At 43.3% G+C, this 14,644-nt stretch overlaps 1 protein-coding gene across 2 annotated transcripts in view; it reads right to left on the bottom strand.

Annotated features, from left to right (window-relative positions):
• The window catches only part of LOC135111175 (uncharacterized), a 177,563-nt gene that overhangs the window by 145,953 nt on the left and 16,966 nt on the right, over positions 1-14,644 (bottom strand). Inside the window, exon 1 of one of the 2 annotated variants that reach the window (XM_064024243.1) lies at positions 2,707-4,044. The exons of the other annotated variant lie outside the window; for it this stretch is intronic. The gene's annotated coding sequence lies outside the window, so the exon portion shown is untranslated. Of the gene's footprint in view, positions 1-2,706; positions 4,045-14,644 lie in introns of those variants that run through there. 2 annotated transcript variants of the gene reach the window in all.

Below are 14,644 nucleotides of genomic sequence, written 5' to 3'. Positions count from 1 at the left end.
TCTCTCTCTCTCTCTCTCTCTCTCTCTCTCTCTTAATAGAACCCAGCGCACATACACCACTTCGCCGGCCCTAAATCCCTTCCTTCCTCTCTTACCAACTCCCGTCCAAGCCTAATCCTGCACATGAGAACCTTACACTCTCCTTCCCCACCTGCCACCATCCCAACTAGCTTTTCGTATCCAGACTCCACTAAGAAAGCTCTCAGTACGCCCAAAGTATCACGCATCAACTGTGCTATACATACGTTTTTTCCTTTAAATGTATCCTCTTCCTTCTCCTCCTACTTTTTCTCAGCAAACGAATCGGGATAGCAAATATATCGTGGTTCTCAAAATTACCTTATTACTTCGTTGCTACATGAAAGGAACACGATAGGGATCCAAAGGCACATCGTAAATAGGTTTCTTATGATAGTTTTCCCCACTCAAAAGGAAAGGGAAAGGCAGAAATAGGTCAGATGACGTCCGCTGATCTACTGAATGGTCGTGACGTAAGTGAGGGAAATATTGATGACGTTTTAAGGAAATGTGCGCGACAAGATGACGTCCAAGAGTGAAGGAAAGGTTGTTAAAAGGTAACGGTGTATATGAGATAACTGATACGGGCAAGTTATTGAATAAACCACAGCTTTCTCGTTAAAAGTCGTAGTAAACGGAACAGAGGGGAATGTGAGCATCGGCAAAGAGCAACACACGATTCAGGCGAGTTGTGGCATCGTTAAAAAATTCATTCTGAGTCCTGCTTATATATGTATTGCTATTTTGAAGACGAAAAATGAATAACTGAATACATTTTTACTCACTACATAACAACTTCCGCTCAAAAAAAAGAAAAAAAAATCATAACGAAAAAGAGGAAATAAACTTGCATAACTACACATCAGTCACAAAAAAAAAATAACCGTAAAATAAAACACAAAAATACAGGTGTCACGTAATCTCAGGTGAGTAAAAAAAAAAATTGTTTCATTCTAAGGAAAGCAAAGGTAAAAGTGACTTCTCGCACTGAAACACGTGACTTTTGGGCTCCGAGAACGAGCGTGGCCTCCCTACACCGCCAGAATCCAAATGTGTAAAACGGCCCAGCACGACACACTGCGGCCGGAAAAGAGGAGGGCAAGAGGAGCAGGTGCAATAAAAACATAAAATTTACAATACGAGGGAAAATGGTGCAATGGCAGATGATACTTTATGAGATACGAGGGTCCAGTGTCAAGTGGGAAAAGGAAGGAGAAAAAATTGGGGTAAGGAGGTAAAAAGTAAAGGAAAGGAACTGGAGACGTGGGAAACTTTATGAGGTAAGATGAGGCGGGAACGTGGCGAAGGAAAGAAGCAACTTTACATATCAGAGAGAGAGAGAGAGAGAGAGAGAGAGAGAGAGAGAGAGAGAGAGAGAGAGAGAGAGAGAGAGAGAGAGAGAGAGAGAGAGAGAGAGAGAGAGAGAGAGAGAGAGAGAGAGAGAGAGAGAATGAGAGTAATGGAGGCAAATCATGAATACAAAATGACCAGGAAGTTGCATAGAAAATGTATTACAATTTTGTGACACATGGCACCGACCGCCAAACCATCATGAACTACAGATTCCCCGCTGAGCCTTGCAAGCACACACACACACACACACACACACACACACACACACACACACACACACACGGAATAAAAGCAGCACCAATACATGTCAAAATCGCTTAACTTTCATTTTGATACTAAAAGCGCAGAACTGTCGGTCAAATCCCAATGAGTGTCACGGCAGCCTTCCATCGCGTTCAGCCACCAGCCAGCCAGCCACCAGCCAGCCAGCCAGCCAGCAGGTACACACAGATAAACTGGCACATTATCTCACCACAGGTTTCCCAATACTCGCTCGGGGGAAGAGATAAACATGAATGAAGAATGGAATCCCCTCTTGAGAACAGACTTACAAACATAATGAACACAACAGTGGAGAGCACTAGACAGAAGCTCCTATTGTGGTGTTATCCCTTAGTCTTCCACTCGACTGTGCATTTATTGGTTATAATACCACACACACACACACACACACACACACACACACACACACACACACACACACACACACACGTACGTATGTAAGCACGCACGTACGCAGAACAGGTAAAGATAAAATAATTCCAATTTGTTTCACGGCCATTCATTGCAAGTGGCTTCGTTATCCTTTTGTCTGTGCCATGAACAACAGTGTTACTAACAACCCCAATGCAATACTCGACTCACGCGGGGACAACAACACCAAACAAACAAAAAAATCAAGTTCATTGTCTGTACACAAACACAGCGACTCTTGTTTGCTTCATGTCCTTGTTTGCCACTTCGCCTTGAGTCACTAATCGTTCAGCTTTCACAACAAACAACCGATCGCCTCCTGCTGGTCATGCACCCCTCCCTCTCCTTCACCCACATCTCCAGGACAGCTTATCCACTCCTTCAGGCGAGTCACGCACAGAGCGAAGGACAGTCAGGTTGAAGTAGAGGGGGAGGAGGCCGGTCAAAAGCTTCTCATCATTACTTCCGGTGAGTGTTCAGAGTTGATGAAGGGCAGCAGGGCCCACCAGACGTGCCGCCCTTGCCTGGCCCTCTGACACCCTGACAGCTGTGCACTGAGTCAGCCAACACCACAGCACAGGCGGGGGGGAGACGCAAAACCGGCGGCTACCACATACGACACAACAAGACACACTCGTTTACCACGCCAGTCTCCCACATCCATAGGTTCTCGACTAAGGCTCGGAGTATACACTATCTCGACTCAGCTGCACCGTGCACACTGCCTGCCTCCGTCCAGCCTTCCTCCTCGCTCGCTCGCTCGCTCCCCTCCATGGTTGCGTGTGAGTTGCCAGACAGTGTTTTAGCACGTCCAGGCGGGGGAGGCTCGTCTTCGCTCCAGGGACGATCGTCGGGTGCCACGATACCCGGGCAAGTGGGAAGTGAAATGTGGGGTGGGCTACCGCAGGGTTGTTGTAGCGAGAGCATTCAGCAATCTTCTTCCCTCCATTCATCACGCGGTCAAATGAAGCCCCATCAACTCCCCACCACGTCGCTCTTCCCACATACACTGGAGGGGGCGTTCTCGCACGCAGCTCGCAAGGGTATACTGTGGGTAGCGAGTGCCAACTTCCAGCGTGACTAGTGTTCCTCAATAGGCGTTGTGTGTGTGTGTGTGTGTGTGTGTGTGTGTGTGTGTGTGTGTGTGTGTGTGTGTGTGTGTGTGTGTGTGTGTGTGTGTGTGTGTGTGTGTGTGTGACGTGGGACTACTCATAGCATCTGATTAAGGAAGGGGAAGCATATCACTGACATCATCAGCACCACGGTCATCACCTCCAGTGCATCATACTATCACTCCAACGTCACTGACACAAACCCACTGACTACCATCATTATAACATCACACCACCACCCCACAGTCGCCGCCAGTCACTCTTCCTCACCCTTGACCTTTGTTACTCCCTCTCCCTCGCCCCACCTCTGTCCCCTCGCTCCAGTGACCGATATATATATGTGGCCCATGCATGTGTGAGCGCGGGGAGGAAGACTGGGGCCGCGGATGGAGGGGAGGTGGAGAGGTGCTTTCTCGCTGCCGCTGCCGCCGCTGCCGCCGCCTCCCCCGCGCCGGCGCCGCTACGGCTGTTGACGTTCCGGGCCTCAAACTTTATCATCCTCCTTCCGGGAAAAATCACTTCGGGTCAAATACGAACTGGAGAGATTTTTTTTTTTTTTTTTTTTTTATATATATATTCGAACGCTGCTTCTATTTTTATCGTTTCCACGTTGCAGTAACAATATTCATTCATTATGGCGTGAGGGTTTCAATACATTTTTTTTTCTTACGGTGACTCCAAGTCCCGTGAGTCTGTATCTGATGTAATGTTAAATATTTTATTCGAATCCTATTGAATTTGTGGGAGTTTTCCTTTTCTGAGTATTAAGAGTTTCTCAAGGTGTATTGTTATGGCACTGCGCATTAAGAACACAGGGAACAATGTGTGTAACGCTCGCTGTAATGAAGCTCTAAATGTATTCAGGCTCTCGAGTAGTCTTAACACAGAGAGAGAGAGAGAGAGAGAGAGAGAGAGAGAGAGAGAGAGAGAGAGAGAGAGAGAGAGAGAGAGAGAGAGAGAGAGAGAGAGGAAAGAAATGGTGTGGGAGGATCATGAATAACAAAGAATTAGATGACGTTTCCCCCGCCGAGAGTCATTTGGGTGACATGACGAAGCAGTGTTCCGGCCGCCAGTAGGAAGGCCGGGGCAGGATGGGCGGCCCCGCCAGGCAGTGACAGTGTGATGGCGGCAGCGGCGGCACCGGCTGAGGCGCGGCAGACAAGGTAGTAAGCTCACCTCGAGGACGTGAAATGATCCCTACATTCTGGGCTTTACTGTCCTGTTACACCCATACATGCTGGCACGGAAGAACGTTTTTTTTTTGCCAAGATTTACCATACATCAGTTAACGAATGTATTACTGCGTCTGTGAATAAACATATATAACGGATGAGATGAAAAGGTGCAAAGTCAGCAAATGCAACACAAAGAAAGGCCAAAGAAGGTGAAGGTCGATGGGAGGCAGGAAGGAACCGCCCTCACCGGCCCTGGCAAAGTCAGGGTGCGGCCGCCCGGCCTTTGCTGAAGGCCTCGCCGCCCACCCGGGCACGCGGCCAACACCGGCGCTAGCTGCTGCGGTACGGCGAGGCGGCGGGGGGCGGTTTGGCTCGGGTGGTGTTGGGTGGGTAGGAGCGGAATGAGAAGAGTGGGTGTGGGCCGGGCCGGAAGGAAATTAAGTGACGGCAGGGCGGGACGGCAAAGATGGATGGCCCTAGTGTAAGGCAGCAGTGAGGCAGAAAAGGACGCGGAATTTTTTTACAGAAAAACTGTTGTAACTGATACTGTGTACCAAAAGAAACAAGCAGGAGACAAAAAGCTGGACAAAATTGTTTCATGACAGCATCCACATACAAAAATCGAAATCAGGCGTTGCTCTTGTTCTGCTTCTTAGTCTGACCTGAATGAAGACCAGGAATTCATGAAGAGTGTTGCACAGCTTCTCCTCAGAACGAAACTGCTGAATGACATACAGCATCAAAAGCTCACATTGGATGGCGACCTTTCTTTCATAGTTCCCTAATAACCAATACAATATAATATTGATTTTCCTTACATCAGTGCATGTAATGCTTTGCACTATCTTAAATTCATTCTCTCAGCATCCCTCTTTTCTCCTGGCCAAGACTCAGTTGTTTAAAACTAACGAAGACGTTTAATGCTTTCATTCAATTTCAGTGCAAGCTTTCTTCACATCACGCATGTACTCCCTCGCATAAAAGTGTGTGTGTGTGTGTGTGTGTGTGTGTGTGTGTGTGTGTGTGTGTGTGTGTGTGTGTGTGTGTGTGTGTGTGTGTGTGTGTGTGTGTGTGTGTGTGTGTGTGTGTATATATATATATATATATATATATATATATATATATATATATATATATATATATATATATATATATATATATATATATATATATATATATATATATATATATATATATATATATATATATCCCTCTTTCTCTCTTTCTTTTTTCCTTCTGTCTTTCCCTTTTTCTAACGAATGAAACACCGAAAATAGAATGTCATTTCGAGCAAGTCTGATTAAAAATGAAACATTGCCATCAGACGCCTGTGCTTCGCCCCACACTGAAGGTCAAGGTGGCGGGAGTCACTGGATGGCTGGAACACGGCTGCCTCACAGTCCTCCACGAGTGGCTCGAAGAAGCGTGATGGCAACACCACCTATACCAGACCAAGCTGCGAGGAACGCGTGGGACGAGGGGATAGAACAGATCAAATATGATGGAAATTCTAGAAACCCAACGGACAGGAAACTCAACATATGTCAATAATGAATGTTGAAACGATCGGAAAATGAGGAAAAAAAAAAAAAAGTGGGCGTGTTTCCAAAAGGAGTCCTCAGCCGCTATGCTGTTCCGGCCCTGTGAGGATGGAGAACTTGGGAAGTCGTTCATTAAGTTAAGGGTGAAGCATGACCAAAGTTGTCTAGAGCACCGATACCAATTACACAAAAGATGGATTGCCAACAAGGATAACTGACGCACACTCTGCCCAGGTTTACTAATATAGCATCAAATAAAGCAAATATTATGCCTTCAAAGACTTAAGAGTTGCTAAGCGTCGCTGAGCTCGCCACAACGCAAATGCTTGGAGATGGCGGCGCGAGGGTGAGTTTGCAGCAAAGAAAGAAAGATTAGGATCGAGTTTGCAGCAAAGAAAGAAAGATTAGGGTAACGAGTTTCTCCCACCTTAGGATTATTTTTTTTACAGTGTGTGTGTGTGTGTGTGTGTGTGTGTGTGTGTGTGTGTGTGTGTGTGTGTGTGTGTGTGTGTGTGTGTGTGTGTGTGTGTGTGTGTGTGTGTGTGTGTGTGTGTGAACTAGGTATGTGATTATCGGTAACTCTTGCAATGGAGTAATCTGCCAAATGCCTTTTCGAATAATCACAAACCCACATCACCAGTGTCCTCCTTTGGGTGTTACTGCCTCTAGAAAAATCACCAGCAATACGTGGCCTAATACTACCTCAACGCAACACGTAACTCATAATGTTGCACTGATACAAAACTAATCGACTTCTGCAATACATTAGAGACATGTGTTCGCTGTCTTCTGATTTTCTCTTTATTGCGTAATTCTTCCGTTCATTGCCACGGCACCAAATAGCATTAATGTAACAAGGCAAATGAGTTTTATGGATATTCATTACAAACAATATATACCAAGTAATTACATCCTAATAGACACTGTTAACGAAAGAATGATGTATGTAGGTATGAATTTAGCTGGACTATAGTGTGTACAGTTGCATGTTTATACGCGACTCGAATAATCACCTCAACATTACGAGCTTGTTTGAGTAATTAGTGACAGAATAACAGCCCCATATTGCTTCACTGGGAGAGTCGCTGGTGAAGATGGGGAGGCACGTGATAACCCCGATACATGTTTGTAATACTTATTTTTCACAGCTGATTTAACTGGCCTCAGGAGGGATGGAAGTTTCAGTTATGGATGGTGTGCTTGTTGTGGATGACCCTGATGATAATGATGGTGGTGGTGGTGGTGGTGGTGGTGATTACTTCAACAAACCCCCGGAATTACATGTGCCTCCATCTTCGCAAATGTCTTACTGCACGCAATACACAATGCAATATGCACATCATTAAGAGCAAGGATCACCTACCAAGGCGCAATGATACAAGGCAAGACCAAAGATCGGCACCTGGTCAAAAGTTCTCTTCGCCTTTTGAAATCGCAGTCTGTCGGCTCAGCGTTGGCAGCGGTCACTCAGCTGGTCAGGGATACTCCGGAACACAGGATACTGAGAGTCACTTAATGGAAAGATGAATGATAAACTGATACGACAGACAAACCCAAGCCAAAGCAGTGTCATGTAAGCCCAGCGTTATGATGTTAAAACCTTCGACCAGTCAATCAATTAATCTTGAAATAATCCTTCACAACTACTGACTTGAGTGAATGGATAGAGTAACAGGCGATGCGGTGGAAGCTTGTGGGAGAGTATCAAAGAAATGATCCGCCAAACCGTCATAGTGCAGGAAATATTCAGTAAGGAAAATAGAGCCATTATCGTTACACTAAGCGAGCTGCACAATTAACTACGCGTACAGCAATCAACAAGAGAATGACACATGGCAACTGTGTAGTGCATCACTTTATTGCTGTGGAATTGCAATCAAGTCATTACTGGAAAGATGTAAATGTGTTTGAGTAATAAAAAATTAGTTTTGATAATTAGTGAATGTGTTAATTTATTTCAGTGTTACTTGACAATGCCATACACAAAAGTAAGGGACATTTGCTACATATCCCAGTGCCTACACACTCTTCGACAATGATCCAGTTATGACACCACTTTATTAATTAATGGACATTGCTGAAGACTGATGATAACAATGTTCAAAAATAATAATGGAAGGAACACAAGGCCATGATGAAAAGAAGAAAGAAAAGACAAAAGCCTTGAAGGAGATAGAAATCATGATCCTCAATTGACAGAGAAACTCAATGGGATCAAAAATGACTACAATAAGAAGAAAAACAAATACATTAATTATTTCTTCCTTTTTATATATGAGAACAAGCATCGTTCATTAGGCTACCGCTCAATACACCACAAGCACATGACAACAACCCATGAAACGCCTTGTTTGGAGATAAACGCGCATTTTTACACATCCAGCACAGACCATCTCGCAGCGCCGTGCCAAACAATTACCAACTTCAGCTCACTATAACTCAAAACTTCTCAAGTCGACGTTTTGTTTCACACATCAATCGACAACATGTTTGATTCTGCGTCTCACTCAGATCACACTCAATGGCCTAACTGTGCCTCTCAAATGAATTATCCACACACCTGAACGCCGCTTATAATCATATGCACTACACTTACAAATGCTGCCGATAACAACAGTCCAAATACTTATAACGCAAGTCTGACCTCACATCAGCACCAAGGGTTCAATATTTTACGTTTTCTCTATCAAACGAGCGCACTTCCTTTGTTGTTTAGTTCTCGCACTTGCCAGCAGGATACGTCCACTTCATGGGTACACGCTGTACATAATTCATCTGACTTCAAACATATGACCGCGATTCAGTGCAATAATACCTCACCCTTGGACTTTCCGACCCAATGGAGGTGCGATATATTGGCATTACATTTGAATTAATAACGGGAATACACATCACAGACCACACGCCGCAACTCTCGCTTCACCAGCAACCCTCTGTTTGTGTTGAGGAATTTTCCCTCGAAGATGAGGTTTGAAGCAAGTAAACGGTGAAATTAGTGATGGTTCTATTGCAATATAAAGTGATCTGTGACTTTTGAGGCTGAAAATGACGATAATGCTACACAGTGAAGTTTGTAATGGATAACACTTATGATTATTTGCTTTACTGACGAGACTACTAGTAATTATTGGTCTCTCACTTCATTTCAGGCTGCACTGTTCCCTGGCTGCTCGATCGTGCAAAGGAGGCCTCGTCTGTCTTTAGTATTGTGTGGTGAAGCTAGTTTATCCTGCCTCAAACAATGGGGCAAAGAAGCATTAACAAAAACTTACTCTCTAAGGAAAAAAAAGGAGAGACAAGTGTGTGTGTGTGTGTGTGTGTGTGTGTGTGTGTGTGTGTGTGTGTGTGTGTGTGTGTGTGTGTGTGTGTGTGTGTGTGCAGGCTTTCCTCCCAACATATACCTGACACCGAAAACCTCGCTAAAAAAATTAAAACATTGGTCCAAACTGAGCAGAATCTAGATAGCAATGATTGTGACGGAAGCAAAACACACACACACACACACACACACACACACACACACACACACACACACACACACACACACAAAGAAACAAATGTAACAATCACAGGTCGCACCATTTCCTCCATGGCAGATAACACATTCTCTCTCTCTCTCTCTCTCTCTCTCTCTCTCTCTCTCTCTCTCTCTCTCTCTCTCTCTCTCTCTCTCTCTCTCTCTTATTACATCAGTGGTACATTTAGAAGACGGCCACCAAACACGTCACAGCGCAAAGGGGTAACTAATTCAATTTGCCCGAAGACGCCAGCACAATGTGGCGTGTTTCACTGTGTGTGTGTGTGTGTGTGTGTGTGTGTGTGTGTGTGTGTGTGTGTGTGTGTGCAGTAAAACATGACTCAGAGCTCGTAAAAAAGCAGATAGCTTATGTGTTTATCCGTTATAGTCTACGTACACACACACACACACACACACACACACACACACACACACACACACACACACTTCCCTCTACGTCCACCACACTAACCACACTGATGGATGTTATTTTCTCCCCAAGAATGCAACAAGAGGCACAGGCAACAGAACACATAACAGAAAACTCGCCTGTCTCTCCTTGTTCAACTAAACTATGTAGGGTCAAAAAACAGAGGCCACCACAAGGCATCAGAGGACAAAGTGAATTGATGTTAGTCCTGCCGCTAATACGATAAAGAAGAGGACTGGTCATATTCACAGGGTAACTGGAATTGACAACAGGACAGGAAGGGGGGGAGTGTTGGACTGATAGAATTAGCAAGCCAGTGCGAGAGAGAGAGAGAGAGAGAGAGAGAGAGAGAGAGAGAGAGAGAGAGAGAGAGAGAGAGAGAGAGAGAGAGAGAGAGAGAGAGAGAGTGTGTGTGTGTGTGTGTGTGTGATGATGTTGGCGCCTCCCGCGCAGCACTTTCAAATAAGGCGAAGTAAAAGATATTTCGTCTTTTTATTAGTTCTCCTGCGAGCATTCCCCTTGGAGTGACCTTTACTGGAAAATATAATTTAATATTTAACAAGACTTGCCCGATCTCCTTTTACATCAAAATAAAGGAAATTTTGCAGGTGTTATATATCAGATTTATAGATTTTAGAGAGCTAAATCTAATGATTCATGTCTCTTCTTATTTTGTATTTCTGACGAATGCTGCATCTCGCTCGAGCTGCACAGCACCAATGAAAGCGACCACTTGCCTGGAGGGTTTCCATCAGTCCCTCGTGTGACAGTCACAGGTGGCAAGGCAAGCTCGCCTCACTGTACCACCACCACCACATCACTTTTTTTTTTTTTTCTCTCTCTCCTTTTTCTTTTTTTTTTTAAGATCAAATCTTCGAATAGCGTCCGGTCTTACCCTCTGCGGAGGTTCCAAGCTCTCCTTCACTACAGCCTCCATCAAACGGGGCGGGCAGGTCAATGCATCATGATTTCCCAAGCGACCCGAGGCCAGGAGGCAACAGTCAGGAGGAAAGACGCGCGAGCTAGTGGGATAATTTATAGGCATTTTGTGAGGAGCAATCTAAATCAAAGGTTATACCTATGATTAAATGCCTTATTCTCATATATATATATATATATATATATATATATATATATATATATATATATATATATATATATATATATATATATATATATATATATATATATATATATATATATATATATATATATATATATATATATATATATATATATATATATATATATATATATATATATATATATATATCAGTTGCTTAGTTAATTAGGTAATTACTGAATTATCTAATAAGGAGAAGAAAAGGAAAAACGTTGAAGCCTTAAAGGATATCCCACTTTGAGCCAAGAGCTATACAAATATGCCTATATTCCTCATTATGATTACTTTTCCAACAACCATCTTGTAAATAGAGCCTCTCCTCTTACGTTCTCAGTATGCTAAAGCAGCTTAGATGGCCTTGGCCCGCAACAAACCTCACCTCTCACCACCACCACCACCATTGTCACCACAACAACATACTCGTACACCTCCAGCCTCACCTCCACACGCTCCTCAGTCTCCAGCCTTTTTTTTTTTAGCACCACAAGAACTGAACATTATGTAAATTGAGACTCTCCTCCATCACGGCCAAGGTATTTTGAAAATTAATCATGTATAAACATTGGTTTGTCATCTCTCTTCGGTTGTCCACCCAGCAGACATATCTCGTGCTATGGGAGGCGACTGGCAAGAGTGAAATAATTTATGGGAATAAAGGGTCACATGGGGCAGCTGGACGCCACACGTAACAAGATCAGCAGAATGTTGGACTTGCGTTTCTTTACTCGTATAGCGTTCTTGTCTTTGCTCTACGGCACACAGTGTTCGGTTTGACCACGAAACTCTGGTCAGTTGAGAGGATTAGTAACCACGTGGAACAAAACTGTGCCCTGTCCTGTGCGTATCATATGCACTACTCTTTCGAAACATCAAAGACGCCAGACATTATAATGACTACACAAACCCACACTGGCTGCAGCGTGGGCAGAGGCACAAACCACTGGGAAGGAAGATTTCAGTTCTCAACAGTGTTCTCTCTCTTTTTTTTTTTTTTCATTTTTAAATTTAGAATACCTGACACTCATGCCATTCAGAGACTGATTTATTTAGCTCTACCTTAAAATAAATACACGTAAAGCAGCCGAGGGAAAATCTAACTTTTCGTTATTTCCCAAGGGAGAACAGCCTCTCTCTCCCCTTGAACCTGGTGCTTCAGTGCCTCGTTTGATCTTTCTCTCGCAGAAAATCCCGACACGTCGCTGCTGACTCAGGTCTGCAACCTGCACATCACCAGCGGCGAGGCACGGCTCAGGAATCATAATGCTCCACTCTTCACACACACACACACACACACACACACACACACACACACACACACACACACACACACAGACACAGAAAACGACACTCAGCCTCTTCTCGCTGCCACGTGAGACCTGATCCGCGACGCAGCCTTGCACAATCTGGCCATCGGTATTGTGACTGCCGTACGCACGCAAGCCCGGGACTCATCACGTCAGTAGTGGGACAGGTCAGGTTCCACTTGCAATGACTTGAATTCTTTCGAGAAGGAAAAATCAATTCTTTCAACATATTATTTTAGTTCCAGTATTTTTATCAACGTCTTTATACCTTCATAATGTAATATACGAGAAGTATTTTCTGCCTTGACCTTATTCAGTAGCATTTTTCTTATTTTGCTTTCACAATAAACAAATACATAAAACGCTATAAACAGAAACATAAATAAGTGAGTAACAAGAGGACAGGTGGTGGTATGCAGTCTTCTTTAACTCTCACTTGAATGCTGCAAGGCTCAGGTAGCGCAAAGCATTGACTCAGACACCAGCAAGACAACAAAGACCAGTAATCAAGAAACAAAAAAAATAAATAAATAAATAAATAAAATAAAATAGAAAATAGAAAAAAAAAATTTTAATTATATATATATATATATATATATATATATATATATATATATATATATATATATATATATATATATATATATATATATATATATATATATATATATATATTAAGTTCCATTTTCAGCTGATCGTCTTCCTGGTCTATACTTGAAAACTGCTGCTGTGTAAGGACTTATGTGTAGTCTTTCTCACCAACCTACATGCTGCTGGATATGTAAGGAAAAGCACATCTACGCCTGAACTCTAGAATCACGAAATATGCCCAAGTGAGTTTGATGCTGATGGACAAAATTGCTGATGGACAAAATTTATGGAGAAACATTCAGCACGTAACCACACTTATCGACTCGGCGAGGCAGCCAGCAGGGAAGGCGGCGTGGGGGCACCGGGTACTCTTAAAGGCAGCTCGCGCCGGGAACTTCCGCTGCATATTTTGGAAGAAAACACGAAGAAGCAACGACTACAACAGTACATCACAACATGACTTCTACACCACAAACTACTGAGGTGAGTCACTAATGAGAACGTCACAGTGTTGCTATCACTGCAGCAATGCACAGGTGCTTCCATACGCTTGATCTTCCTGGCAGCTGTTCAAAGTTCACCTTAGCAACCCTTCCTCCTCCGGCGTTCTTTTAGCTGAGATCAGAACAATCGAAACCACACCACACTGGCTTGTACTGGCTCACTTTTATTTTATCTAAAACCAATGAACTGTGTGTGTGTGTGTGTGTGTGTGTGTGTGTGTGTGTGTGTGTGTGTGTGTGTGTGTGTGTGTGATGCACGATGCATCACAGGGAAACACTCCATGACACAGTTACTTGTTGAGTTCTGTTATATAAAGGTAAAAACACTTCACGCATCTTTAAAAGTAAAATACATAAGCAACAGAAAATAAATTTGTTTGTAGCACATTTTAACCTCAAGTTTCTTTGTTTCGTTGAAAAGAAAGGACGCAAGTGATGGTGCATGGGAGCACCATGACAGACACCACGCACGAGACACTGGATGTAATCAGCTGACTTCTGCACCCAATATAAGCTAGGCTCCCCTACTTATGGTGACTGCAGTTTTCGCAGTTATGATGATGACATAAGCATCTGCTATTAGAGCAATTAGCATAACATATCACAGCATCAGTTATCAAGATTAAATGTCTGGATTTAATACAGACAATGAGCAGTGGAAAATTATTTAAGGTTAGCTGAATTTCATCAACTAACACCTTTAAAGCTGAAAGTTCTCAATGCAGGGGAAGGCGTCAAGGTATCGATAAAGTGGCACGTGTGTATTCCATTGCCAATAACATGCAAACGATAATATACCACTGTTGTACACTCATGCAATATATATATATATATATATATATATATATATATATATATATATATATATATATATATATATATATATATATATATATATATATATATATATATATATATATATATATATATATTATCATCATCATTATCAACACATACACACACACACACACACACACTAACCAGACGAGTATACTGCTGAGTTCTTCTTGCAGCACATCATCACAGCCTGGCTGGTGGTCTTGGTGGTCTTTCCCCTCAAGAGATCCTCCAAACCATTAAAATCATCGAGTCTTACTAAACTTTGAGGCGATAATGCTATGAGGCGGTTATGTACCTTGAGAGGCCGCGATGGACAGGTCACAGGTACAGCAATGCAGTGGCAAGGAGGAAGGACTGGGTAGGGTTTGGCATAGACGAGGCGGGCAGAACAGAGCATACGCCGCGGATGAAGGCGGTGTTGAAGAAGCTAAGACTGAGAAGATA

The sequence above is a fragment of the Scylla paramamosain genome, chromosome 21 (genome assembly GCF_035594125.1).
Source record: "Scylla paramamosain isolate STU-SP2022 chromosome 21, ASM3559412v1, whole genome shotgun sequence".
Lineage (NCBI taxonomy): Eukaryota > Metazoa > Arthropoda > Malacostraca > Decapoda > Portunidae > Scylla > Scylla paramamosain.
The sequence above is the reverse complement of the archived record's forward strand: the minus strand, read 5'-3'. Positions and strand labels throughout refer to the sequence as shown.